Source organism: Rhipicephalus microplus, chromosome 8 (assembly GCF_043290135.1).
Source record: "Rhipicephalus microplus isolate Deutch F79 chromosome 8, USDA_Rmic, whole genome shotgun sequence".
NCBI lineage: Eukaryota > Metazoa > Arthropoda > Arachnida > Ixodida > Ixodidae > Rhipicephalus > Rhipicephalus microplus.
In genome coordinates this window covers 71,848,539-71,876,011 of record NC_134707.1, presented here as the reverse complement: position 1 = coordinate 71,876,011, position 27,473 = coordinate 71,848,539, and the positions used below count along the sequence as shown (strand labels likewise).

General features: G+C 43.1%; 1 long non-coding RNA gene across 1 annotated transcript; it reads left to right on the top strand.

The window, feature by feature from the left end:
• On the top strand, positions 1-25,613 carry LOC119164548 (uncharacterized). The gene is made up of 5 exons (XR_005108873.2): positions 1-135; positions 7,660-7,768; positions 19,576-19,608; positions 20,929-20,985; positions 25,194-25,613. It is a non-coding gene; the product is annotated as an uncharacterized LOC119164548 (long non-coding RNA).
• Positions 25,614-27,473: the final 1,860 nt, after the last annotated feature.

The window sequence follows — 27,473 nt, the reverse complement described above, 5'->3', positions numbered from 1 at the left end:
TTTACGTCACGCATTACCCCGCCCACAATCGTTAGCATATATTGCAGTTCTGTCTGCAGCATACTTCACCATCAAGGCGTTCTTGCTTCTCACGTCAAATTCATTGCTTAGTTTTTGACTGTGGTGAACCCAAAAGTAAGTATGGTTTTGTGCTCGTGGAAAAAAGTTCTCATTGCTCCTACTGCTTCTTTTTCGTAATATATTTGCGTATAAGCGATACTATAAACAAATTATTCATGTTCCGCCTAGCAGGCTGTGACCGCTATCAACATATCTTTATCAATGTATTTATCTTTTTCACTTATTTATTTGCTCACATAATCTAAAGACACGAGGGCATTATGGGGGGGGGGGTAGTAACAAGCAGACACAAAATTGATATTAACAACAAATCAAGAAAGGCTTGAAGAAAATACTGTATCAATTCAAAAAAATGATGGAAAAGTAATTATAAAAACACTTCTCTGAAAAGGAAGTGTTGGACAAGAACAAATCAGACAAAAACAGAAGTCCTGGGATCGAGAATACAGCGGAATAGATAAAGCACTTTTTAACCACATGCACACCTGAGGCAGTTTTTTTGAAATCACTCATACCCCACAGTGAAACTTCATTTTTTGTGAGCGAAATCTTGGTGGTTATTTACACAAACACTATGGTTCGGCGTTGGTTCCAATTATCAACAGCAAGAAGTAATGGTGAATAGAATAACAGGTTTGTTGGGGCCACTGGCGGCTCTAATTCGGCTTCATAGTCCAGACGAGTGATTATTCAATGGGCATGTTCTGAAAGGGCACAACTGCAAATTCTTGTGACAGAGATTGAGAATGAGGAACATAAGTGAGAACAAATTTCGGGTTTGCAATGATGGCAACTTTAGAACAATTTTTAATTTCAATTATGCTAGTAAATGGAGAGTAATTCTTTGTGGTGAAACGGGTGCTTTTGTTTTCAAGGTGCTATGTTTTATATAAGATGTAGGCCTGGTAAGGGCTCCATCTTTGGGAAGCATGCTCAATTTAGATTGTAATACAGTATTGTAAGTTAAAAGTTTAGTAAGGTACGTCTGATGAACACAAGTGTCTTTTAAACGCTGCTTGTGATAGTGCTAAGGTGTATGTTCTGTGGGAAGTCTCTCGTTAAATGAACACCCGAAAACTTAGAATTGGATGCATTTTCAGCTGGTTTCGCATTAAGAAGCACTTTGAATACGTAGTGATTACTTGGTGGGTTTTCTTTTGTAGTGAATGAAACGACTCGTGTTTTGTTCACGTTGACTTCCATCTAATCATTTACTTAACACATTGAGATCAATCCGCAAGTTATCATCACCTTCACTGTTAGCCGCCTTTTGGTATATCCTGCAGTCGTCGGCGAATAATTTTACCTTCGAAATCATAAAGTTAGCTGTCTCACTAATGTAAACTAGAAATAAAATCGGCCCCAGCTCAGATCATCTAGACACTCCTGATTTGTCGTGTGCAAAGGAGAGTGTTCGTCCTTTACAAAAACTGATTGGCCCCGGGTGATTAGGAATTCCGAAATCCCAATGACAACGTGAGGGTTTGTGATAAGGGTGGTAAGCTTTTCTATTAGTCTGACATGGGAGACATTTTCAGAGGCTTTTATGACATCAACACAAACGGCAAGATCTGGTATCTATCATATACAGAAATCTGAATGTCAGTAATTAACTAAAACAATAGTGTCTCGCAAGTTGGACCATGCAGGAAGCCATTTTGGTTGGTAAAATACGTTTTATCCTAAGTAATTCATGGTTGCTGATGAAATATTGTGCTCAAGCAGTTTGCTGCGATACTGGTTAGGGATATTGACCCGTTGTTAGTTGGGTTAAAAAAGTCTGCGGACTTCAATGTAAGTGGGCTAGCTTTCAATTGTCGGCTACACAACCTGTGCTGAAGTAGTGTTTGAATACAGGACTCAACAAAGGATATAAGTCTACCTTCATTATCTTGAGCAGTTTCAGGCATATCTCGTCCGTACATGCTGCAGAGTTTGCGGAAAGGCGATCAATGGCTTCTGCGACGCCTTGTGTAGTGAAAAAAATGTCTTGCAAATGGTAAGATAAAAACGTAGCAGGTGGTTTATGTGACTATATATATTCATTCGTAGACACAGAGCTAAAAAAAATAATAAATTCAGGCCCAGTGCCTTATCTGGAAATAGCTTTCCATCTGTCGCTATGTATCTTGGGGACTTCAAGCCGTAATTAGGACACACACAACCTCCCAAAAATTTCTTACCATTGCTTCTTAAAATGTTTGACATATCATAGTTAACAATCATCTTCGGCTGTTTTCTTTCGGTGCGACATACCTAGGCGTGTTCACGGTAACGCTGCCAGTTGTTTTCAGATGTCAATTTTGCTCGTGAGTACAATCGTTTTGTTTTGCTCATACAAAATTTTGCGTGAGTCGTAAACCACGTGCTATGCGTATGCGGCTATAGTGACTTCAGCAAAATATTTTCCTATTAGTGAGATAAGTTTATTGAGGAAAAGTTTTTGCTTGCACCACGGTCACTAACCGAGCTCAAGAAATCAACAGAAAAATAGTGGGTTGGCTTGACATTGCGTAAGTATTTGTTCAGCCGTAGTGAAAGAGTTTCCTTTGTATCACGTGTTTTTTCTCTTAGTGTTTAAAATTCACAGTTTAAGTATTTCAATAATTTGAACTCATACTGCAAGCCACAGGATAACGCATAACAACACCATCTCTGGGTTAAAATAAATGAGCAACTTAAAATACGGAACACCGTTCACCGAATCAATTGAACAATCTATTTCGCCAAAAGGGGTGTGCAAGGCTGCTACTTGATTTACATAGTCTTATTATCCTTGAGAGCCGCAGTTTGATGATCAAGATGAAAGGAATGAAGGGCATTTATTTCATTTACTTACAGACATACTGCAGGCCACATGGCCCAAGCAGGAGTGCAAATACAAAAAGTCAAAACATTGAAAAAAGGGAAGATAACAAGCAATCATACTAACAGAATTTGAAAAAAATAAAGTAATGAAACTAATGAAAGCAAATACCAAATGACTGCAATTATCGTTTTAAACGCCATAACGTTAAAGGGCTCAATACGCAGAAACTCTGGCGTTGATATTGGTGTCGGCGTCGTTGGTTGTGAGCGAAAAATTTATCATCATTGCGTGACCAAGAAATCTGGAGAGATGACAATAAAAAAAAAGCCCTGGGTGCCAGTGTCTATCGAACCCGGGTCAAGTAGGTCTGAGTTGGGATCGCACCCAGGTCGTTTGAGCGGCAAGCGAGTGTTCCGCCGCACAGCCATGTCTGTTTTTTTTTTTTGTTTCATAGCATTGATACAACGTGTATTTTAAATTGTAACATTGACGTAGTCATACAATGCATCAGTGACAATAATCTCACAACTACTACCGAAGTATTCCAAGTCTTATATACATATACGCTTAGCTATTCCAAAAAAAGAAAAGAAAAGAACATAAGTCATTAAAAGGGCTGGTAAGAATGAACACCTCATCAATGTGGGACGTCACACAGATTGAAAGTCAAATTGTTCATAAATATTGGTTAGCTGAAGAGCCATACGCATGAAATGAAAACTTGAAGCAGCCTGCTTGTGAACACTGCGAAGTTCCTCTGCCTGGAAATGTATATAAGCTTCCCGACACATCATAAAATATTCCCGCACTATTGCGTGGTAAAAGCGTACATTGCCATGGGGCGTCAGAACTTAAGATTTACTAGAATTATTTCATAGTTTAAAGCAAGTAACTCACTACAAAAGGCCCGGCCCACATGGCACTGAACCATCAAGGTCCAGTAGTGGGTGAATACAAAGTTTGAAAACCTTTCATACACTACGTCTTTGAACCACGCAATAGGAACAGAATATAGCTGTCACATATAACTCTTATAGGCGAAAATTAAAGTTCCACCAATTTTCGACAATTGCTCACTAGATGGAGTCGTCTATAAAAATATTTTTTGCATAAGCTCGGCGTCGTCGCACGTATTTTTTGAATATTTGCAATGACCCACGAACTACAGTTGGTGTGCTGCACGAATCAAGACCACCCGCCATGGAGGGACCACCCATTTGTTAGCGTAAGCTCAAACAGTAGGTGTAGATGCACAGCCCGTGGTACTTTCAACACATTATATGATTAACATCACGGAAGACTGGTTAAGACTGGAAGATTGGTTAAAACTGGTTGCTTGCTGGGCTAGTGGTTCGACGATAGTTATAGCGCGAGAACGAAACGACGACACAGAGACAAGAAGGACACGAAAGTCTCTGTGTCGTCGTTTTGTTCTTGCGCTGTAACTATCGTCATGCCATACCAACTAGCCCAAGCTGCCACACTTCTAAGCTAGTGGTTCAATTCAACCTATTTAACAGCACATAAAACTGAAAAGACGATATGGACAGATTTTTAACACCACTGACTCTCAACTGCTTTACTCTACAGAAGATACATGCGCAGAGGCACCGGGTAAAGCTAAGAAATAAAGAAAGAAAAAAAAGCAAAGTCGCTGCGTTTTAAGGCAGGAAACGCAGGATCTCAGGCGCATCACGGCACGCTGAAGGTACACGGGAAATGGGTGCCTGCTGACGGCTTGCATGTATTTGACTCAGAACATCTTGCTCTTGATGCATGGTCTCAGCGTATCGTTATTTTAGCTTGCCGATAAACACGAAAAGTGTGGCTAGGAATGGCTGCAGAACTATGACGATCGCTTTGCCTTCTTCAGACAAATGAACAGCCACTGAATCAGTATCCACTGTGGCTGATGTGCTCTGTGACTCAGCACGTCTGCTGCGACTTTGGCAACGATGGCCAAGCTGCATGAATTGTGTACATACGTTTCTTCGTGTTCTCGCTTACGCCGCCTGTCCTCCATTCGTCAGAATTCAATTTCGGCAATGTAGGCCAATTGAAATTCGCCCCAGCCGGATTCTGTGTGACGGACGCGAAGCTGAAGAGCACAAAAAAACGTAATAGACGGAAACTGAGGACACTCCAGCTTACACTACGGTAACTGCAGTGATAAGCCAACGCAGTGGCGTACTGAGCTTTGCAAACCTGAGTTCGATAAACCTAACATTGTTTAACGCCACAGAGAGCAGTGCGTCAGGAAAACAGCTAAGAAGGTAGAGATTGCCTATGTGGGAGAGTGATAAGTCAGCACGCAATCACTTGCATTGACCAAGCAGAAGGAAGGATTTTTAGAAAAATGGTAGTTAAGACTTGTTGGTGTAACCCATTTCTTTACATGTTGATTGTTTTTTTCTGGCTTTATTTGTTTTCCTCGGCCCGTAAGCTCTGCGCATATGTTTATACCAAGTATTGACAGTGCAATAAATCAGTTGGAAGATGATTTAGACTCCAACCAAAAGTTTTGATTGATTGATATGTGGGGTTTAAACGTTCCAAAACCACCATATGATTATGAGAGACGCCGTAGTGGAGGGCTCCGGAAATTTCGACCACCTGGGGTTCTTTAACGTGCACCCAAATCTGAGCACACGGGCCTACAACAACCAAAAGTTTTGAAGAAACCCGACGTTTCGAAACCGACTTGGTTCCTTCTTAAGGGGTGACTACGGAGACTAAGTAGCAGCGGCGTCTTCAAACCACTCGCGGGGCGGATAATGACCCCTCATTCTCTCTCGTTTTGCCGTGGCGTGCAGTCCATATGTATACACTGGGGGAAGAGTTCCGAGAGAGCGGTTGACGTTATGGGCTGTCGTCTGTATGTGCCACGATTCGAGTAATAGCAATCTCCTCCAGTTTGGCTCGCTTTCGAAAATAGCCGTGGCTTCAAAGTTTATTCGGTGATCCAATGTCTACCCAACCAGACAGACTTCTGTCGAATGTTTACATTCAATAAAGCAGTTGAATGTCACCGCCGTTTACTGTCGGTTCTTGCCGTCTTTTCCAGCTTTAGCACTATTACATATGTTGGATATCAAATCAGAATACTTTTTCCCACGGAGCGAGAGGGCATAATTGGGCTCCCTCATAGTGCGTCCACAATGTTTTACGAAATCCTGTGCATGCTACAGAAAACGTATGAATTGAATGGCACTCCAAGTATACGCACTGTGCCTGCCTGTCAGATCTGCCGTACTGAGGAGTCGCTTGCAAGTACCACCATCGTTGCTGCTCATCACCGCATAATTAGCGTGATGATTGTTACGAAACATTTATCCGAAATGATTAGTTGCGTGGAAAGGAACGGGGAGTGCACAGTTCCTTTCCAATGGTTCTTACAACATCAATCAGTACCTCGAAAGCAATGCACAGAGAAGCTTTTCGCAACATTGAATAATTTCCGACCAACAACACGCTGTTCCTACAGTGATGGTCGTGTTTGTTCGGCAACATAACAGCACAGCTTTTGTGATGCGATTGAACGTTTCACTTCCGGTCGTCCAGGTTGTTGGCAGCATGCGGCCAAGGAAGTGGCCGTACGTACACAGCAACAAAATATTATGGCTTGATTTGAACCCAAACTAATGTACGTGCAGTGCAATCTGATTATGAAAAGCTTGCTGTACAGATGGTTAACCAGCAAAGCACGTTAAAGAGAATCACTGGGGCGGCGTGTTTGTGAAAGCTATCGTTATAATTGTTTTCGCAGCCTTCAAAGTTCACCAAAAAATTCTCCTCGTCTTTTTGAAAATCACCATAAAATGTAATCTCAAGATGCTCGTCCCTCAAAAGCCACCGTGCACTCTTCACTTTCGGATACAGAAGACACTTTGGATGCAGCGCTTGCAGTGTGGTTCCATCTATCGAAGTAACTAACGTGCAGTGCAGCACTCGATATAGAAACAGCACAAAAACTCAATAACCTCCATTCCAAAAGGTTCTCAGTTAACCAATGTAGACAACTGAAAAATTTTCTTTGATATCAATCATGTCTTGCTCTTTCAGTAGGAACCTATTCATCCAATTTGTTTATAGGATTAATTTACAAGGATAAATAATTCTGGTAATGTTATTTTGACTAGTATTTAAAATATATATTCCATTTTGTTAATCTACCCAATTCTTGGCCAATTCCCCATGGTGGTTGTGAGCCACAAGTCTAGGATCTACATCTACATCAAATTTCACCGGCTTGGTTTCACTAACGTGGATATACACATTTCATTCATCAATCAATTAATGTTAGTCTCCGTGAGCATGCGTCAGCTGTGGACACGACAGAACCAGCAACCTGGCTCGTAGATGGTCATCATTGACGATAGCCGTGGAACCAGCCCAGCCTCAAATCTGTGCATCGTCACTCGAAATATTCATGCAGCTATTAGATGACACATCACATGACGTATAGGTTTAGTGTATCTCTAATTTATTACGAGGGTCCTAATAATGTTCATTTATTGAAGAGCATGTAGCAAACTCGTTCGGCATGCCGTGTAAAAGTATAGATTACATCCGCTACCAAAATAAAAAAACGATGGATATATATATTTACGTGAAAAAGCACGAGGATCGGTAAAAACAGACAGGTACTAATGTTCACCAATATGCATGGCCAAAGGAAACTTGGTAGAGCTGTAATTTTTAAGCTATGTTTCATCATTTGTAAGTGTACAGTGACATGAAAATTCACTCCTAACTGGCTTTCTTTTCAGGAAATAGGAATCATGAAGTTTGTTTTTCATGGCACTCTATTATTATTCGTCATAGTATGCTTCATCACCTTGGAAGATACTTTTGCACTGGAGAGACGTAATGCACGAGGTACGCATTTGTATATTTTCATAATTATATGGCAAATCTAAATGAGGCATGATGCACATGTCTTAAGTACCAAGGTGTTGTTATATTTTAGATTAATTTAGATAAAAGCTCGTAATATTGCGAGCTTCGAAGACACCCTAAATAAATAAAAAAACCTATGGTACCAGCACACCATTTAGACTTTGCAGTTGTCCACAACATGTGTTGATGTGGCTTCTGTCACAGATAAAATATCAAACATAAAAGTGCCTTCTTTCAATGGTTTATAGGACCAACGAATGTACTACGTGATCAGGTAAATTGTTATAAGCAACGATAAGTCTCTCGCAGAGCATTCATAATTTTATTTAGAATAGATTATAAAAAGAAATGCAATACACGTGCTAACGCGTCACTCTATAGCCAAGCGCTAGTGGACAAAACGCTAGTGTTTGGTTGATGTCACCCCTGTCAGAAAATTGGATAAGCCTACCAATTTACAAACTCACCAATATAAGCGTAATGCAGCTAGGCTTATAACGCAATACCTTGCCAAGACCTCACCCACAGCGACGCTAGAGCAAAGGCGACGTACATTGCTCACCACCGTGTATCAAGGGTACCGTCATTGCAAGCTGTTGCGATGATCACGCAAACACTCCCTGCTTTCTCGCCCAAAGGCATCGCGGAGTTACAAGGATACACGCGCCCTCTTTTCCGATGTAGAATATAGTTACCCCAACAGGTGATAAAAAGAGTAAAGAGGGAGAAAGAAATAATCACACAAATAGAGAGAAAGAAAGAAGAAAAGAAAGGTCATTGTTAAGTAAGAAAAACACAGGAAATTTTCAAAACCGGATGAACTGGATCTGAGTGTGAGCGCCGTAAGCACTCGCCTCTCCCCAAATGGTGATAAAGCATAGCATGGCCTTGTGAAGTACAGTGCAGCAAGAAAGTGTAAAAGGAAAGTGAGCGAGAGGAAAATATCAGTGATAAGGGGAGAGAGTAAAGCATTGCAAAGAAAGAATTAGCAAGAGAACTAGAGAGAATAAAATGTAGAAAGAGAAAAAAAAGAGCAATTCCAAGAAAGAGGCTGACAAAAACAATGTAAGAGATACAGAAAAATGAATAACAGGAAAAGGCAGAAACGAGGAGTTAGAAAGAAAACAGCTTGAGAGACAGAGAGAGATAAACTCAAATACCTAAAAAACAGGAAAACAGAGAGAACATAAAAAGCGAATAAGTAAACATTTAAAATATGGGCACAATGCCTTAAAAACAGCAACTGCCAGGGTGAGATAGATGCCTATCAGCACCGCTCTCTCTCTAACATTCCACCTCAAGTGTAAGCAAGGTAAGCAACTATATAGAGGTACTTGTACGTAGGGCTTGTAATGGCAGTACTAAAACGAGAGTGTGCCGCAAGCAATGTGACACAACGATTTTTTCCCCTTTCTATATAATCAACCGATGGAATGCGAGCCGTCAGTCGTGAGGTCTGTCGAATTGTGATGCAGCGTGCTCTCATCAGTTGTCGCGGCTCCATGAAGTAGAAAACACTCTTGGCTAACAAGGATGACGAAGCTTTTTCCGAACGCTTAATAACGGCACCCTGAAAGCGTGAGAACAGAAGCGGAAAGTATTTCACGAGAGTGTTCTGTCTGTAACATTGAAAGTTTACAAGAATCTGTTTGGACAGCCCTGTATTCACTAAGCATATAAACCGTTTTTAAGCAACAGCGCACCTTAGGACACGTGTTCTGTTCTTTACCCAAAGGCTCTTGTTTCAGCAATGCAGTCGCTGTAACACGTATTGATTCTACTTTCAATGGATACCTCGTTACAGAGACTTTCGGTGTGCTTCATAGCCTTATACTCCTTCGATTCATAGCTCACTTCATAACGATCAGTTTCGTCTCATTAATTGGTCCATGTGTATACAGCTTGAAAAATATTTTGAATAAGAAATGTTAATTTAAAAGTGATTCAATGTGTTTCACAACCTCAACGAGAACATAGAAATTTTATTCCTAGAGGCAGAACACAACGAGATTGAGGTAAATATTGAAGAAATTTTTTCCAATATACTTCGTTTAGACATATTGGTCGCATTAGGTCCGTCAATAAACCCCACATCTTAGGAATAAATTTATTTCATTCGCAATGTGTTACATGAAATCTGCAGGGCGTACTCGAGGCTGTTTTGCTAGAATTATATACACCAAAATTTCTATTGTCCACCGTGGCTGTACAACGAACATAATTAAAATTTCGTACAATAAAATATTTTAATTTTAGCGAAGTACAGCACGACTTGAATGTCTTGCTAATCATGGCCTCGTGGCCTGTTCTCTTGGTCGTTGTACGTTGAAGTTTAAATGGCCCGATGTGACTATATCACGCAAACAAATAGCAATTCCTGACATGAAAATTATGACATGGATCACATGTACAACGTAATTTACATGCTGTGCTCTTGGCACGCTCGCGGTAAGTTCACTAACTTGATATACACCAAAGATGAAAGTGCGTGACGTCACCTCATGTCGAACATAAACGACAAATCTTAACATGCAAATCCTGAATAAAATATCACGTACAACATCTCTTGCTTTTGAGCAGCTGCTGCGCATTGCATCAATTTCAGCAGTGTGCAAGATCTGCCATTTTTTCAAGGATCGGGTTGTTGCTTATGTATATTCACAGAACGTTAACAAACGCACCATGACTGTTCTCTGTTATGCGCTTATATATAGCCACGGGCATAGACCAGATTGAGCCATGCCAATGCAAGTATGTGCTATTTTGTGAAAAAGAAGAGGACTGGTTGTGCGCTCGTGGTGTAACGTTCAGTTAGGCTGGACGTCCGGTGCTGCTGCTCCTGTGAACAGACGTTGTGGTCTTTCCGCAATCACGTGACATTTTCTGGTGGAGGTGCTGGGTAGTGTTGTATGCACTGCAATCAACAGCAAGATCCCGATACTAGTCGTCACTTCGAATAACCACCTGACCTACGGCGTAGCAGGGGACGACTAGGCCTACCACCTGAATTTGGACCACTTTTACAACTCAACAGAACTATGGCTAGTGCGGGAACGCAAACCCAAAAGACATCGATGTTGCCTCCTCTATGGTTCTTCAACGCCCCGCGAACCCCGAAGCCGTTTTACGGAGACCTGTACGAGGACGTCGATGACTGGTTTGACGACTACAACCGTTGCGCCAGCGTTACGAGAGGAACGAGCAGCGAAAGCTTCGGTATGTCTATTTTTACTTCGAGGACTCTGCGCGCACTTGGTTCGAAAACCATGACCCCGTTATGACAACCTGGCCAGAGTTTTGCAACCAGTTGTGTAATACCTTCCGAAGTTCTGACCGAAAAGAGCAACTGGAACGGCCCCTCAATTACCGAAATCAGCGTACGAACGGGAGTGTTGCCATGTTCGTTGAGGACATGTCGCAGCCGTTCAGGCGAGCTGACTCCTCAATGAGGGAACAGAAAAAGGCGCGTCTCCTGATGCGGGGAGTGACAGAGCAGTTGTTCGCTAGACTAGTGCGCAACCCTTCCAGCACTGTAGCGGCATTTCCTCCGCGAAGCCACGACGATTGAGAGAATGCTAAGGCAGCGTTCGTATCAGTATGAGCGTCCTTGCAGTCTTTCGTCAGTGTCATCGGCCCTGCCAACACCTGACGTCACGACTATAAGAGACCTGACGGAGCTCGTGCGCAGTATTGTGCGCGAGGAGCTGCAAAAGCTGCACGCGGTGTCTTCTCAGCCCCATGTTGCTGTTATAACAAATGTTGTCCGTGAAGAGGTTCGGAAACTGGTGCAACCCATGATGACTTTGCGTCCAGCCGAGGTCCAACCCATGACGGTCCCGCGTCCACCCGAAGCTCCGCGATTAACGTACGTGGAAGCATTACGTACTCCTGCACCGGCTGTTGACTGTCCGTCCCGTTTGTCCACCGTGCATACGACGCCGTCATTCTACTCAGGACCACCGCAGTACGGCAACCCACCACTTACACGGAAATCCAGTGTGTGGCGTGCTCCCTATATCCAGCCTCTCTGTTATCGCTGTGGTGAGCCAGGTCACATCTACCATGAGTGCGCATACAGGTACATGGGTCTTCCTGGCTTTCGTCCAGGCGCTCGTCGAACCAGAGCTGTTGAACGACCTGTGCTATTGCCGAATACTTGGCAAGCCAACAGTCCTCAACGCTTCCGCGTCGCCAATCCTGCTCAACGTCTCCACGCACTCCATGTCACCTGGCCAACAATCGACCTTTGCGGACGTCCTTCTAGTAAGATCACCTAGATCCGTAAGCCCGTGCCGGATCGATAGATGGATGGCTGGATATGGCTGTACCCTTTAGATCGGGCAGTGGCTAGCGCCACCAAGCAGTAATACCTAATGAACGAAAAACTAGATTTATTTTTCCCTTGAAATAGTGAAGTTGAGGATTCGTACTTTGCAGTGAAGGGTTTAATTTTCAGTCTTGCTTTGACTTTAACTACCACGCAGATAACCTCCTTCTAGTTAATTACACCCGCTTAAAGTCTATTTTGCCCTCCCTGTCCCTAAATCCCAGTGCTTTGAAAAACTCTGTGCCATCATCCTTAACTACAGGGTGAAGCCCTTTACAGAACATTATCAAGTGTTAGGCAGTTTCTTCTTCCTCTCCTCACGGACTGCATACCGTGTCTACCCCTTCGTATTTGGCCCGATATGTCTTGGTTCGCAATACTCCCGTCCTGGCCTCAAACAGTAGAGAACTACCCCGAGTATTATCATAGATCCTTTCTTTGGCAATTTCCCGCCTAAACGTTCGATAGATCTAGTGCGGACTTCTTAATCATGCCAATTCTCCACATATCGGTTTCAGCTTCCTTCACGTTCTTCTTAACCGATAATTCTTTTTGGTTTGGCCCCCTGCTGTTTTCTTAGTATTTACCAGTCAATTTTCTGGTTCGCTTCCTCCATTTTGTATTGACATTCTTCATGTACAAGTAGCTGAATACCTTCCTAGCCCAACGTTCCTCCCCCGTTTCTCTCAATCGCTTCTCAAATTTTATCTTTCTGCTAGCTTCCCTGCCCTCAAATGATGTCCATCCCATATCACCTTGTACTCCCTGATTTGGTGTATTTCCGCGAGCTCCTAAGGCAAGCCTACCTATTCCACGTTGCTTAATTTCTAATCTTGCTTGAACTTCTGATCTCATGCACAAGATCGCATTGCCGAACGTCAGTCGAGGAACCATGACCCCTTTCCATATTCCTCTCACAACATCATACCTATTGTAATTCCACAGTGCCCTGTTTTTCTTTACCGGTCATTCCTGTTACCTTTAGTCGTCACGTATTTCTTGTTCCCTTAGGTACTCAGCCCCATTGCTTATCCATACGCCCAGATATTTGTATTTCTCTGTCATTTCTATCGTGACCTTCTGTATTCTAAGCTCACTACCTTCATTGTCATTAAAAACCATGACTGCTGATTTTTCCTTACTGAATCTGAAATCTAAGCTGTCTCCCTAATTACCGCAAATGTCCATCAATCTCTGCAAATCTTCCTTGTTGTCGGCCATTAGAACTATATCATCTGCGTACATCAATGCTGGTAGTGTCTATTCAATAAGTGTTCCTTTTTTGACGAAAGAGAAGTTGAAGCCCAGTCCACTTCCCTCTAATTTGTTCTCTAATCCTGCAGGTACAACATGAATAATAAGGGTAACAGGGGACACCCCTGCCTAAGCGCCCGTTTTACCTCTGCAGACTTGGATACCTGTTTTTCCCACTTTATAACTACGTTATTACCTTTATAGATATCCTTTAAAAGATTAGTGACTACACCTTTCACGCTTAGTGTGTTCAGTATTCCCCACAATTCCTCTTGAACCACGTTATCGTACGCTCTCTTGATACCCAAATACGCTAGCCACAGGGGCATGCGTTCCTTTTCTGCTATTTCGATGCCCTGCGTCAGTGAGAACAGATTGTATTCCAGCCTACCGAGTTTCCGAAACCCATTTTGTACTTACCCAGCACCCCTTCATCCTCTATCCATGCCTGCAGTCTTTCCTTTATAATCTGCATCACCAGCCTGTAGACCACTGATGACAATGTTTTAGAATGGTAGCTGTTTATGTCAGCTTTGTCCCCCTTTCCTTTATAGATCATGCTCATCCTGCTAAGTTTCCATCCATTGGGAACTTCACCCTCGATCATTATGTTGCTCACTGCCTCTCTCAAAGCCTGCTTAGACTTCGGACCTAATCTCTTTATCAGCATAATTGGAATGCCATCTGGGCCTGTTGATGTACTACCAGGAAAGCTTTTCTCAGCCCTTTCCAACTCTCGTTGTGAAAATGGAGCCATTGCGCCACTTGATTCATTCTTGTCTATTGTGGTGCATAAAGCTCTTCTTTGTTGAACTTTTTCTGACACTCTTGTTGTTGCATATCCAATAGCTTCGTCCCCTTCTAGCCTAACACCTTGAGCGGTAGTTTTCAACCTCTGCTCTAGGCTCGTCTCATTTCTTAGGGAGTTTAGATGGTTACAAAATTTCGCAGCTGCCTTTCTATCTTTTTTTTTACTTCTGCCAGCCACTCAGCTCCCTTTATTCTAATCTTTTCATTGATCAGAAGGGATGCATCCCTTCTACAGCTTAGAAAGATTTTCCATTTTCTTTCAACATCATCTGTCGGTTCCCCCCGCTGCTTAGCATGTCTGTGTTCCCTAGAGGCTTCCTTACGTTTTGCTATGGCTCCCTTAACTTCCTCATCCCACCAACTTTTGGGTTTGTGTCTTCTTTTCTGGGGTTACTTGTCACTTGTCGCATGACTTGTCACGGGAAAAATAAGAACAGCGACTTCTGGTGGTGAGGCCACTGTTGATCGACCGTTAAAAGATCCTCCCCCGCGCCGACATCCGACGACATCCTTTCACCAACGTGTGCCATCGAAGACAAACGTGTCTCTGCTCGCATCTCTGTCCATGACAACCACCCACTAACCGCTTTGGTAGATACGGGCGCAGATTATTCCGTGATAAGCGCTGACCTCGTTGCACAGCTACTAAAAGTAATGACACCTTGGGGACATGGACCCAACCTCCGGACTTCGGGAGGTTGCCTATTTACACTGCTGGGAATACGCACTGCCCGGTTCCAAATTCATGAGTCGACATACATTGCTTCCATCGTCGTATTGCGCCAATGCTCCCAAAACCTACATCTCGGAATAGATTTCCTCCGCGAGCATGGAGCCGTTATTAAACTTCGAGACCTGCTCATAACGTTCTCTGACGACAATACAGCCGGAATAACAAATGCAGCTGCGCAGACCACAATACTTCGACTCGCTGAGTACACCATCGCACTTCCGCCGCGAGCCAGTATGTTGGTAACTGTGGAGAGCGACTGTGACTACAAGAGTAGTGACATCGCCGAAACTAACCTCTCAGTGCTCTTGGCTCGGCATATTTGTGTCCTACGCGCTATCGTCCGACTGAAACATCGGAGGACTCAACTTATTATCTCGAAGTTCAGTGGCCAGTGCCCACACTTGGCAAAGCGAACAGCGATAGCGAACTTTGAAGCCATTGATGATGAAGAACGTTCCACTAGTGCTCTAATTGTCACTGCCGCTGAAGGTGACCCTGCGCTAGCCAGTACAGTTGACATGAATTACCAGCTATCCTTTGCGCAGCAGCATCATATACGCATGATTTTACATACGTATAGTGACTGTTTTGCGTCCACGTTCAAAACCAAGCAGACCCCAACCTTGAAGCACCGCGTCATAACGCAACCTACCAAACGGCCCGTACGACAGCACAACTACCGCGTGTCGCAAAAAGAACAAGAGGAAATACGTTTTCAGGTGAAACAAATGTTCGACGATGACGTCATCCAACCCTCGAACAGTCAATGGGCGTCACCCGTCGTACTTGTTAAAAAAAAAGACGACACTCTTCGATTTTGCGTCGACTACCGGAAGCTCAACGAAGAGACGAAGAAAGACGTCTAGCCTCTTCCACGCATAGTTGACTCACTGGATCGGCTTCAACATGCCTGATATTTTTCATCAATGGATTTACGCAGCGGCTACTGGCAGATCAAGGTCGATGAACGCGACAGCGAAAAAACAGCGTTCATAACTTCCGATGGCCTCTACGAATTAAAGTGCTACCGTTTGGATTGTGCTCTGCACCTGCAACGTTTCAAAGAATGATGGACACCGTCCCGTGCGGTCTGAAGTGGGAATGCTGCCTCGTTTATTTAGACGACGTCGTTTTTTTCCGAAATATTTGAGCAACATTTACAACTTCAGTCTTTCTTCGTCGCTATTTGATCCGCAGGCCTATCACTAAAACCGGAGAAGTGTCATTTCGGCTACGAAAAACTAAAGTTCCTCGGCCACCTTGTCAGTCCAGATGGCATTCGACCAGACCCAAAAAAAGACTTGCTGCATTTGCTACACCTTCGAACAAACGAGATTTGCGCCTATTTTTGAGTCTCTCCACCTACAACAGGCAATTTGAGCAGAGCTTTGCTAACATCGCTCAGCCCCTTACGCGCTTAACGAAGGAGGATACTCCTTTTGTATGGGGTTCAGAGCAAAGAGCCGCTCTTTCCAGACTTCAACAGCGCCTTCAGAGTGAACCCTTACAAGGGCACTTTGATGAAGATGCCACCACCGAACTTCACACTGAGGCAAACAACATGGGTCTTTGTGCAGTGCTCGTCCTGTGGCAAGACGGCGCCGAACGTCCCATCGCTTATGCTGGTCGCATTCTGTCATCTGTGGAAACTAACTACTCGACCACGGAAAAGGAATGCCTTGCTGTTATTTGGGCGATATCAAAGTTTCGACCGTATCTGTATGACCGTCCATTCAAAAAATTTACGGACCGTCACGCCCTCTGTTGCTTTTTTTCAAGAAAGCAACAGAATACCAATCAAGAAGGGTGTAAGGCAGAGGGACACAATCCCCCCAATGCTATTTACCGCGAGCTTACAGGAGGTTTCCAGAAGCCTAGAATGGGAACAGTTAGGGATAAGCTTTAATGAAGAGTACCTTAGTAATCTGCGCTTCGCCGATGACATTGCATTGCTGAGTAACTCAGGGGACGAATTGCAACTCATGATTACGGAGTTAGACAAGGAGAGCAGAAAGGTGGGTCTTAAAATGAATCTGCAGAAAACGAAAGTAATGTACAACAACCTCGGAAAAGAGCAGCTCTTCGAGATACGTAATAGTGCTCTTCAAGTTGTAAAAGACTATGTCTACTTAGGGCAGGTAATAACCACGGTGCCGAACTACGAGATTGAAGTAACTAGAAGAATAAGAATTGGGTGGAGCACATTTTGCAAGCACTCTCAAATTATGACAGCCAGATTGCCACTATCCCTCAAGAGAAAGGTATATAACAGCTGTATCTTGTCGGTACTTAGCTACGGAGCAGAAACCTGGAGACTTACAAAGAGGGTTCAGCTTAAATTGAGAACGACACAGCGAGCAATGGAAAGAAAAATGGTAGGTGTAACCTTAAGAGACAAAAAGAGAGCAGAGTAGATTAGGGAACAAAGGGGGTTAAGGATATCATAGCTGAAATCAAGAAGAAGAAATGGACATGGTCCGGGCATGTAGCGCGTAGACAGGATAACCGCTGCTCGCCAAGGGTAACTAACTGGATTCCCAGAGAAGGCAAGCGGGTTATGGGGAGACAGAAGGATAGATGGGCAGATGAGATTAAGAAGTTTGCGGGTATAAATTGGCAGCAGCAAGCACAGCACCGGGTTAACTGGTGGAACATGGGAGAGGCCTTTGTCCTGCAGTGGACGTAGTCAGGCTGATGATGATGATGATGATGATGATGATGCCCTCTGTTGGCTGGCCAATCTCAAGGGCCCTTTAGGGTGCCACTGGAGCTTGCGCTTTCAAGAATTTGACATTACAGCCGTCTACAAGTCGGGCCGCAAGCACATTGGTGATGATTGCCTTTCGCGCACTCCCCTCGCGACGACTTCGGGCGATGATGATACCGGTGGCCATTTTCTTTGTGCAGTCGGTAAATCTGAGTTGGCCCAACAACAGTGGAATGATTCAAAGCTCCGACAACTAATCAAATACTTTCAAGGTCACAGCTTGCGTCCACCATCGGCATTCACACGTTTAGGGTCATTTTGTCTCCGCAACGACATCGTCTGCAAAAAGAACTTCGAACCTTATGCGACTGAATACCTCCTCGTCGTTCCACCAGGGTTACGTGCTGGCATTTTATCTGCCTGCCACGACGAGCCTTCCTCCGGCCACCTATATGGTTCGCACGTACCCTTTCACTACTACTGGCGAAAGCTCACCCAGAATGTCAAGCATTACGTTAAAACGTGTAATCATTGCCAGCGCCGTAAAGCCCCACCTGTGCGCCCTGCTGGTTTATTGCAGCCTGTTGCACCACCGTCACAACCGTTTGAAGGAATCGGTATGGACTTGCTTAGGCCCTTCCCGAAGTCACATTATGGCAACCACTGGGTCGTAGTCGCTTCTGACTATTTGACAAGGTACCGCGAAACGAAAGCGCTACAACGAGACACTGCCAATGAGATTATGTATTTTTTCATGAACAACATTGTCCTCTGCCATGGAGCGCTAACAGTTCTTATCACTGATCGTGGAACAGCCTTTACAGCCCAATTGATGCAAGACTTCACGCGGCTTAGTGAAACAGCTCATCGCAAAACGACCGCATAGCATCCACGAACCAATGGTGTGACGGAGAGATTAAACAAGACGCTTGCTGACGTGCTATCTATATACGTCGACCACGATCACAAAAACTGGGAAGAAATTTTCGTCATACGTAACGTTCGTTTACAACACAGCAGTTCAAGAGACTACGGATTTCACTCCTTTCCGGTTATTTCACGGCCGAGAAGCAATTACGATGCTAGATGCCCTGTTCGTGCCTGACATGACCGATAATCTTACTGATGCGAACGACTTCACCCGGCTCGCCGACGCAGCCCGCACCCGAGCGGATCCGAAAACAACAACGCATCAACTCGCAGAGGTACAACGTCATCGCCATGTTATTTACTAACCCGGTAACCTGGTGTGGCTGTGGATCCCCGTTCACCAAAGGGGCTGCTCGGAAAAGTTACTTCACCGCTACTTCGGTCCTTATACAGTACTACGGCGCCTCACAGATGTCAACTACGAAGTCCTGCTTGAAGACACAGCTCGGCGATCTTGACGTTTCCAGCAGGTGGACATAGTTCATGTACCATGGATGAAACCATACTACCCCCAAGCCACCTGACACTGCTGCATCAGGCGCCTTTGTGCGTGTACGCAATTACTTTAACTTTCGATCGGCATTGAGCATCAGGGTGGTACTTTTTTGGAAGGGTGTAATACCACGGGCATGGAACGAGATTGAGCCATGCCAATGCGAGTATGTGCCATTGTGTGAAAAAGAAGAGGACTGGTTGTGTGCTCGTGGTCCAACGTTCGGTTTGGCTCGACGTCCAGTGCTGCTGCTCCTGTGAACAGACGTAGTGGTCTTTCCGTAATCACGTGACAATTTTTACAGCATATAATAAATTGCTGGGGTAAGCAAGACTATCGTTCAATTTTCCGAAAAATCAACATTTTGTTCATTGCTATCAATATTTCTTACTCTCGTCAAATATATGCAAATCATCGGTGCGTATTGAGGGTTTATCGAGCAGTTTTAATCTTTTTTTACTCCTATCAGTGTTTTCTTTGCATAATTTGTGAGGAAAGAAATAAACTATTTTCACTCGATTTCATTTTACAGATTTACGACGAGAACGGCTTGGTGGACCCGTACGTAAGTACCTATTCGAATTAATAAACTCTTCATGCCATGCATACCAGCCGTAAAAACATTGCAAATTTTAAACCTCTTCAAACACTTGCAACGATAGGTGTTCAAACTGCAGAACAGTGAACGTCGCCGAAGCCGCAAATATTTGTTGAATATATTGCGGTCCTTTCGTATGAAGGCTGTTTTCTGTAGCTTGAGGCTATTCTATCAGTTACTTGGGGCTTCTAGCATCTCCCCCAAAAGCTGTGAAGGAGGAATATGAAGTTGTGATACTAAAAATAGCGATATCTTTGCGCTATTATGTTCAATCTAACAATGAAATTAGCTGTAGGTTGTGCGAAGTGAAAATATTAGACTAGATACTGCTTCCCTTTAAAAAACAGAGAAAACAGAGTGTGGTGTGGAAACGCCCCAAGAGAGTGCTCTTGGGGCGTTTCCCATCGAACCTTGATATTTTCCTTCAGTAGGGTAATAAAAGAATCACTTATGCTAGACAAGATTTTTAAAGAAAATACCTGTAGTAAGCACAGCAAGCGCAAAATCGGCGTACCGCCAACTTGTCACCTTCCTACAAAAACTTAGCTAAGAAAGCGGTCGTCTGGCAGCTGGAACACACTCTAACCTTGCCGATGATATATCCAACAAAGGCAGCACTTCTTACGGCAAGCGGCAACCATGTTGGCATGACTGCTTGAAGACTTGTGACAACAAAGAGGAGGTGCTGTCTGAGGCAAGGCAAAACCTAAATGGCCGCATGGCCAGCAGAAGATTATATAGAGTATTTTCACCTTGATTCAGCTTATTTGAGGTGTCATGAGTGAGTGTATATTTTTTATTCGTTTTTGAGTGTACGCTTTTTTTATCAAGTGTATTGATTATTTTTTCTTGCATTTTCATAGGTTGTTCACTGTGTACTTATCTGTATTCCAATGATTTGTTGCCTATTCTTTTCTCTATTTTTGCTGTCTTTACCAATTACTTGTTATAACATGTATCTCAACCTTAGTCTGTATTTAAATTGAATTTTTTTACCTTTTTTCGTTTTTGACGTTTATTGTTTGTAATTTTGCTCATGTAACCCCCCCTATGTAATACCCTCTAACGAGGGCCTTTAGGGGTATTATGAATAAATAAATAAATAAATCCTTCGGGGACATTTGCAGCAAAGCACGCCGTTACGCTACCATTTTTTTTCATCATTTTGATCTCTTGCCCATAGCACGTGCCTCTTGCCCTCTTGTTTAGATCACTTGTCCAGAATATTCAATCTATAAGTGAAATGAATAAGTTCAGATACTTTATATTCCACACGCTCACATATAGAAGGAAAACTGAAGGGTCCATTGCTACTATCGCCGGAACAAGCGCAAATTTTGGAAAGTAAGTACCTACCTTTGTCTGATAACAGCCTGCGAGCAGGTGACCTTCCTTTTCATACTGCTTTTATTGTTCAAAATGACTTATGGACAACAATTACGAATCAGCACGCGTCGTTTTACCAAGCGGTTTCATATTAGGCTTTTTTAGTATCTGCTATACACGTACTTTATTCGGAATATTAACTAGGTTTGTTTGATCTGGAAACTTCTATTGTGATATATTGTGTTTTGTGCCATTTTGCTACAGACAACAAAGAATTGAATTGAGATTCGTGACACGCCATCCAGGAAGCTACGCGATGCTTAAATCAGTGAATACAGGTTCGAAGGGAGTTGTTTTCTTCTGGTCATTCGAAAAATTCTCATAACGAATTATGATCGTAAAATATTACATAACTTCACAGTCATCAAGTTTCTGAGAACTTCCGGCTTACTCTTGGCTTGGAGAAAGCGCTTGAGTATATTTCTCAAGAACCTCTGCTCCGAAGCCTAAATATCAATGACCATGGTAAAAACATGTGCTATTTTATAGAGGTTTCCAGAAAGTGAGCTTGAGTGCTTTCGTGAATATTTGTTTTGACGTTTTTACGATATATTTAGCTGCACATCTTATGCGTGTATATTAAACGTTTTAATAACATAATCGTGTACTCATTTGGCTCCATACGTTGCTTCCTGTTTCACTTGTGCTGCTTTGTAATTGAATAAGTTGCTGGAAGTTAGTTCTGTATCCACGTCGCACCCCTGCGTTCTTGTCCATTTTGTGTGCTTTGGCTATAAGATTTCTCATCGGATTCCTCTTATAAGAATTCCTCATAACGTGAAAGGTGAAAATTGATACCTTAAGAGTTACCAGGGAATGAGCAAACCTTTCGCGCTGAACCCGTATTCCGCTACCGTGACATTGCTGTGTGCTGCTATGACGATTAAACACAAGAGCAGTGCAGCATATTCAGCGGGCAGGTTTCTCTGTAGCATGCGTGAAGTTTGGCGAGGACCACATCACCTTCCAGTGCCACACCTGGTCTTGCGAGCTAGCTTAAGGTGTCACCAAATTGATCTCTTCAGAGCTAGAAGCGAAAATACTTATGTGGGCTGTGGCTAGAAGGAACGTTTTGGCGAGCGGTCTTCTGTAGCTGAAGACTGCAACGCCGCTCAATTTAGAGACTTGGAGAAGACAAATTGATTTGCTTATGTGCTGGCATCAGTGGTAATAGTGTTCAAGCATACTTCAAGTATTCACGCTTCCATCTCCACCTGAACATCTATCCTCACTCATCAATCTTATCCAAACTTTTTGCCCACCTGGCCACATAACGCGGTAACAGTAATTCACATGATAAACAAAAATTACCCCATTTTTGTCAAAAGTTGCGTGTTCATTTAGAATATCTAATTTTTCGGCAGTATAGTCAAACTATAAACAGAAATTCCTACTCATATATACACCGCACAATATACCACATTGTGCCGTCTCAGTTTTGGTTCTGCACGTGTCTTAAAACGAAATAAGCCCTCATAGCCGCTAGTAAGGCAAAAGTCTTTGATGCGCCATAACTTACTAAATTTTGAGAGTCGGCCTCCAGTGTCAACACCGTCAACAGGATTGGTGCGAAATATCGTCCACTGATGCTGTCACTAGAAGAAGTCCTCATTACGTCAGTAATGGCAAAATTTGGCACGTCAGATTAACGTCACTATGAAACCAAGTGACGTGATGCCAGACTAGACGTCACCACGTCACCTTTTCTTTGTCGAAATTTCGGTGTACAAGGAGGCAGTGAATTACCAGTTAAGGAGGAGAAAGTTCGCAGTACATCAGGATGCTCCAACACTTCAGGCTAGAAGTGAGCCATATTATGTGCTGAAATACATGAAAAGGAGAAGAAAATGCTCATTAGGCCTAATTTCAAGAAAACGGCAAGAGATTTCAGCTCCCACAAATTTTAGGCGAATGCAGATTGGACCCTAGAAGTTTTCTTACCACAATGGAAGAGAATTAGACAGGACATTACCAGCCAACTGAATGGTCCTGAATTAAACGCGAACATGGACAATTCCTCCACCATAGAAATCAGTAATTGACAAAGTTTACACGTCAAGGTCTGTCGGGCGCTCATTGAGCTTGCCCGGGCCGTCACAGAAGTTGTCATACCTGGCCTTGAATAGCAACCCGCCCCGTTTTCGTTGCATTTGAATAATATTTGTTTTCATCATCTTCACCGAAGAAGACGACTGTTTATGCTGCATGAATATAACAGAGCTTGTACAATGTTTATTGGTATTCGGCTGTTAGACACTAATAGCACTTTTATCAAGAATGAACCGAAGTAGACACTTAGTAGCTCATTTCCGCCCCGAGGACGTATGTCCATTACAAAAACTTGACCCTTGGGGCAGCTGAGGTTGTAAACATATACCCGGACGCCACATATGGTAAACCTCACGCAAAGACGCGTTCAGGAAGCACTTAATAAACTACTGTACGTTATACGCATTGCTCGAAGTCTTTGCAAAGCCTTATTAGAAACGTCACGCTTACATCTGGTCGTGACTTCTCGCGCTGCGAGGGGTGAATTTGGTGCCACATCAGAAGAGTGTCAGAGAGTTAGTTTTAATGTGCATAAATGTCACCAGCAAAGCTTGCGCTATGGCTGCCACCTCACGGTGTGTTAAAGCGTCGACAATCTTACAGGTTTCTCACTAAAAAATGCGCTAAAATATATAGTCGTACCAATAAGGCGTAAGGTGCTAATCGATGGTCGCGCATTACTTCCGTCCAGGGCTTCCAGACAGCGATACTACTCTGCGAACCATTATGACTGTGAAAAGAGCGTCTGACAGATAAATGGCTCTGTCGCCTAGCCTTCTTCTAGTGTTTGGAAGTAAAATCTTAGTTTAGACACCTGCCCGTCTTCCTCGCACTCTGAGAGGTCGTCGAATATACTGTTTCCAACAGCAATTCTTATAGATTTTCTTCTTTACTGTTTATTCACACCAATATGTTGTTCATTTATTTATATAATATGATTATACAGTGAAAATCTTTCTGGGCCCCGTCATAATGAATTATGACAATAAAAAGCTATATTTCTAATATTAGTGAAAATGTTACTTTTTCCGTAAAAAGATAAGTCTACATGGTTATTTTATTATTGCCGGTGATACCAAAACTCTAGCTTCTGCTGAGAATTTTATTCAGCATTTCAAAGTACTAAACCTGCTTTGCTCCAGACCCGGAGAGTGCTGTTATAGAAATAATTCATTCTCAATTCAGGATAAATTTGTTTTCGTACTGTTTATATGCGAAATATTTTGGGTGAGCGTCTGCTTTTTCTGTGTTTTACTCTACCATTCTATCAAACCATCTATTATGATCACCTATTATTTCCTACTCTCTTGACTGTTTCGTTCAGAGCATGCGTACAAAATGTCCTATAGTGTGAGATAGTGACGTGCATGACAATTAGAGCATAAAATGCATGTCATTCTGATGGCACTCTCGCAGCCATTTCGCACTCTTAATGTACACCACCGTTTTTATGGCGAGACATGAGTGAATAAAACACTCATATGACACATCGCAACATAAATATCACACACTAGGTGCCACACGTATTGCATAGTTAGCTTTCATGAACGAAAGTGGGTACGGCCCTACTTGATTCAATGGATAGCATTGCAAATTACAAGTCCTAAAATGCAGACACTCGGGGTTTTCCGGGACTTCTGAGACACTCAGGGACTTCCGTTCGTTTATCTTACATTACCCCCCCCCCCCACACACACACACAAAATAAAGATTGTATATTTGATTTGAATCATCCTCGTTATACTCGTGTAACTCATCGAGTGAACGCGTATGAACATGTATACTTAGTAAAAGAGATAGTTTTGGGCTATGATTTTTCTATAAGTAATCTAATAAGGCTCGTTTTGAAAAAAGAATACTGATTATTTCATATTGACAGTATCAATAAGTCATCTCTACTGAACGATTTCGAGCATTGTCATAATATGTCGGAACTGTTCCTTTTAGTGATCGCAAGTACAAGACAGGCGGTACTGCTCGGGCACCATAATAATGGCTCAGTGTCGCGAATTTACTATTTCACAGGTTTTTGCGCTAAACGTAATCGTTTGTTGAAGGAGCACTTGCGCAAATGCTTTTTCTGCTTATCACTATTTTGCACTCTATTTTTTGTATAGGCAAATGGAATCGGCGTTGACCACAGCACCACGCTACGCAGCCAGTTGCAGCAAGTTGAAAATCTGCTGAATGCAGCGACTGGTGCGCACCGCTAGTGATAAGAAGCACGACCTCAGGCTCCCGCTCAACGTGACCCGCTGGTGTGAAAGAGATCACGAGAACAGGACACTCCGAAAGTAAAAAAATGAGGGTTCCACAATATGAATATATAGCTGGATAAAACAGGCCACCAGAAGATCACCCCCGAATAAAAGCTTCACTCAAACGCGGCTTTTACAAATGTCGCGAACGTTTGGAGTCTAAATTAGCATAGGTGCATGTACAACTCTTGATGTCATTTCAGTGCACTAAGAAAACTCGTTATCTGTTCCTTGCCTCAGACGTAAAAATAAAATATCTTGTGGAATTCTTTCCCATTACTCGTGTCTTGGGTACTTTGCGCGTTGCAATTACACGCAAACTAAGTTTGAATACACTGCCCGCTTTCAATTACTTAATTTTATCTAATAGAATGCGGTGAAACTTGACAGCGCTATAGAAACCGGGCATTGTGCTCTCCAAAACGAGGTTTAAAAAAAGATATCACACACATACCAGAGCACGGGCCGGAATGGAGTGAGCTCTCTACCGCAGAGCCATATCGAGTACTAGAGTGGCTACGACCACGAAAAAGGGACAAATCCCGACCATACTCTGCTTCAAATTCCAACTAGTATGTGAACAGCCCTGCTGCATTTCTCTTTTTTTAGGGGAGAAGCTCTTTACGGCTTGGATCGTGCGTCACCTCTGTGCAGTAGCCACCTGTCGTTTTAGTCATTGGAATGTCCGCTGGGTGGCGGTACTTGTATATTATGAATATGTGATGAAAAGGTGCGATGTAGCGGTACTTGGAGTGTTCGCTAGATGGATGCACGGACAGACGGTTAAACATACAGACACACGGGCATGTGGACATACATACAGACAGACGGACAGACAGACAGACAGACAGACGCAGCCAGCGCATGATTCAGTTTGCCGACACAAACCTTCGAAGCTTCGCCCCACTCATCATCATTCACTCCGTGAAGATGCTGCGATTTTTTTCGGCAACGAAAGACATGGCATGCGTTTCCAACGTTATTCGCTGGCGTGTGATAGCTTCGTTTCCTGTCTAGAAAATTGTGATTTCCGTGGAACCCAATCCCGACTGCGGCGAACGAAATTTTAATGAAGGCGCGAGTACTTGAGGCCCGTGTGCTTATATTCAGCTGGACATTCACCTACTTTAAACGTTGGAACAAGTTGAGTTCTCTCACTAGGGCTTGGCAAGAGAAGCGAGCAGTCGAGATGATTGCATGTAACGCTGGGTAGGGTAATACTGAGTAAATTTACCTAAATGGCTGGCACTGCTTGGTAATTAGCATCACACAATTATGGTTACTGAAGGAAAAATGTAAATAGCAGGTAACACTAGCCCTACAGGGTATATTCAACTTGTGTTGGAAGACCATCAATTATTCATCCAGGTGGATGCAGCACTTATGTTCTTTGTTATCCCTGCTGCTGGATGATGTTGACGCCATATTTTTTTTCCAAAACCTAGCGTGATATTGAAAAATCAATCCAGTTTTGTTTTGCATTCAACAAGCTATATTAAGTCGAATTTAAATTAAATCATCCGGCTATAATTTCCAAAGTCTCAAACGTAAAGAGAAAAGGAAATTTAAAAAGATGTACAGCAGGTTGTTTTTCTATCTGTGGGTGCTACAATATCTTATATTTCGGGTAAAAGGTGCACTGCACTAACGCTTTGCATCTCGCTAGTGGAGGATTGGCCGATTCGTCGAACTGTAGCTTCAATTTAATGGCTCCTTATTTATTTCACAGAGGGGCGACTTCGGATTCAACAGTTTTCTTTCTGATAACCTGCAGCAGAGCACGCTGACAAATCTATACGCTTCAACCATGTGCGATAAGGGAAGATCGCTTAGGAAGATATCTTTATGTTCGGTAAGAATATTCTATATAATAGAAGCGGCCTAGCTTTCCTCGACCCATAGCGGTGCCCTATACATCAAGGCTGTCAGCAGCCTGCATTGTAGCAGCGCGACACGGTATGCTAGATATTAGAGGGACCAAGCTTAAAACATGAACCACACACTGGCTCGATTATTAATTGTTGTGGATAGAGATGCGAAGTGCGGAAAGAAACGAGAAAAGTTCGTAAAGAAAACTGTTCTTGTGTTTATCTGTGCAGTTCGGCAAATTCGTCAAAATGCCCATGAGGTGCAACATCG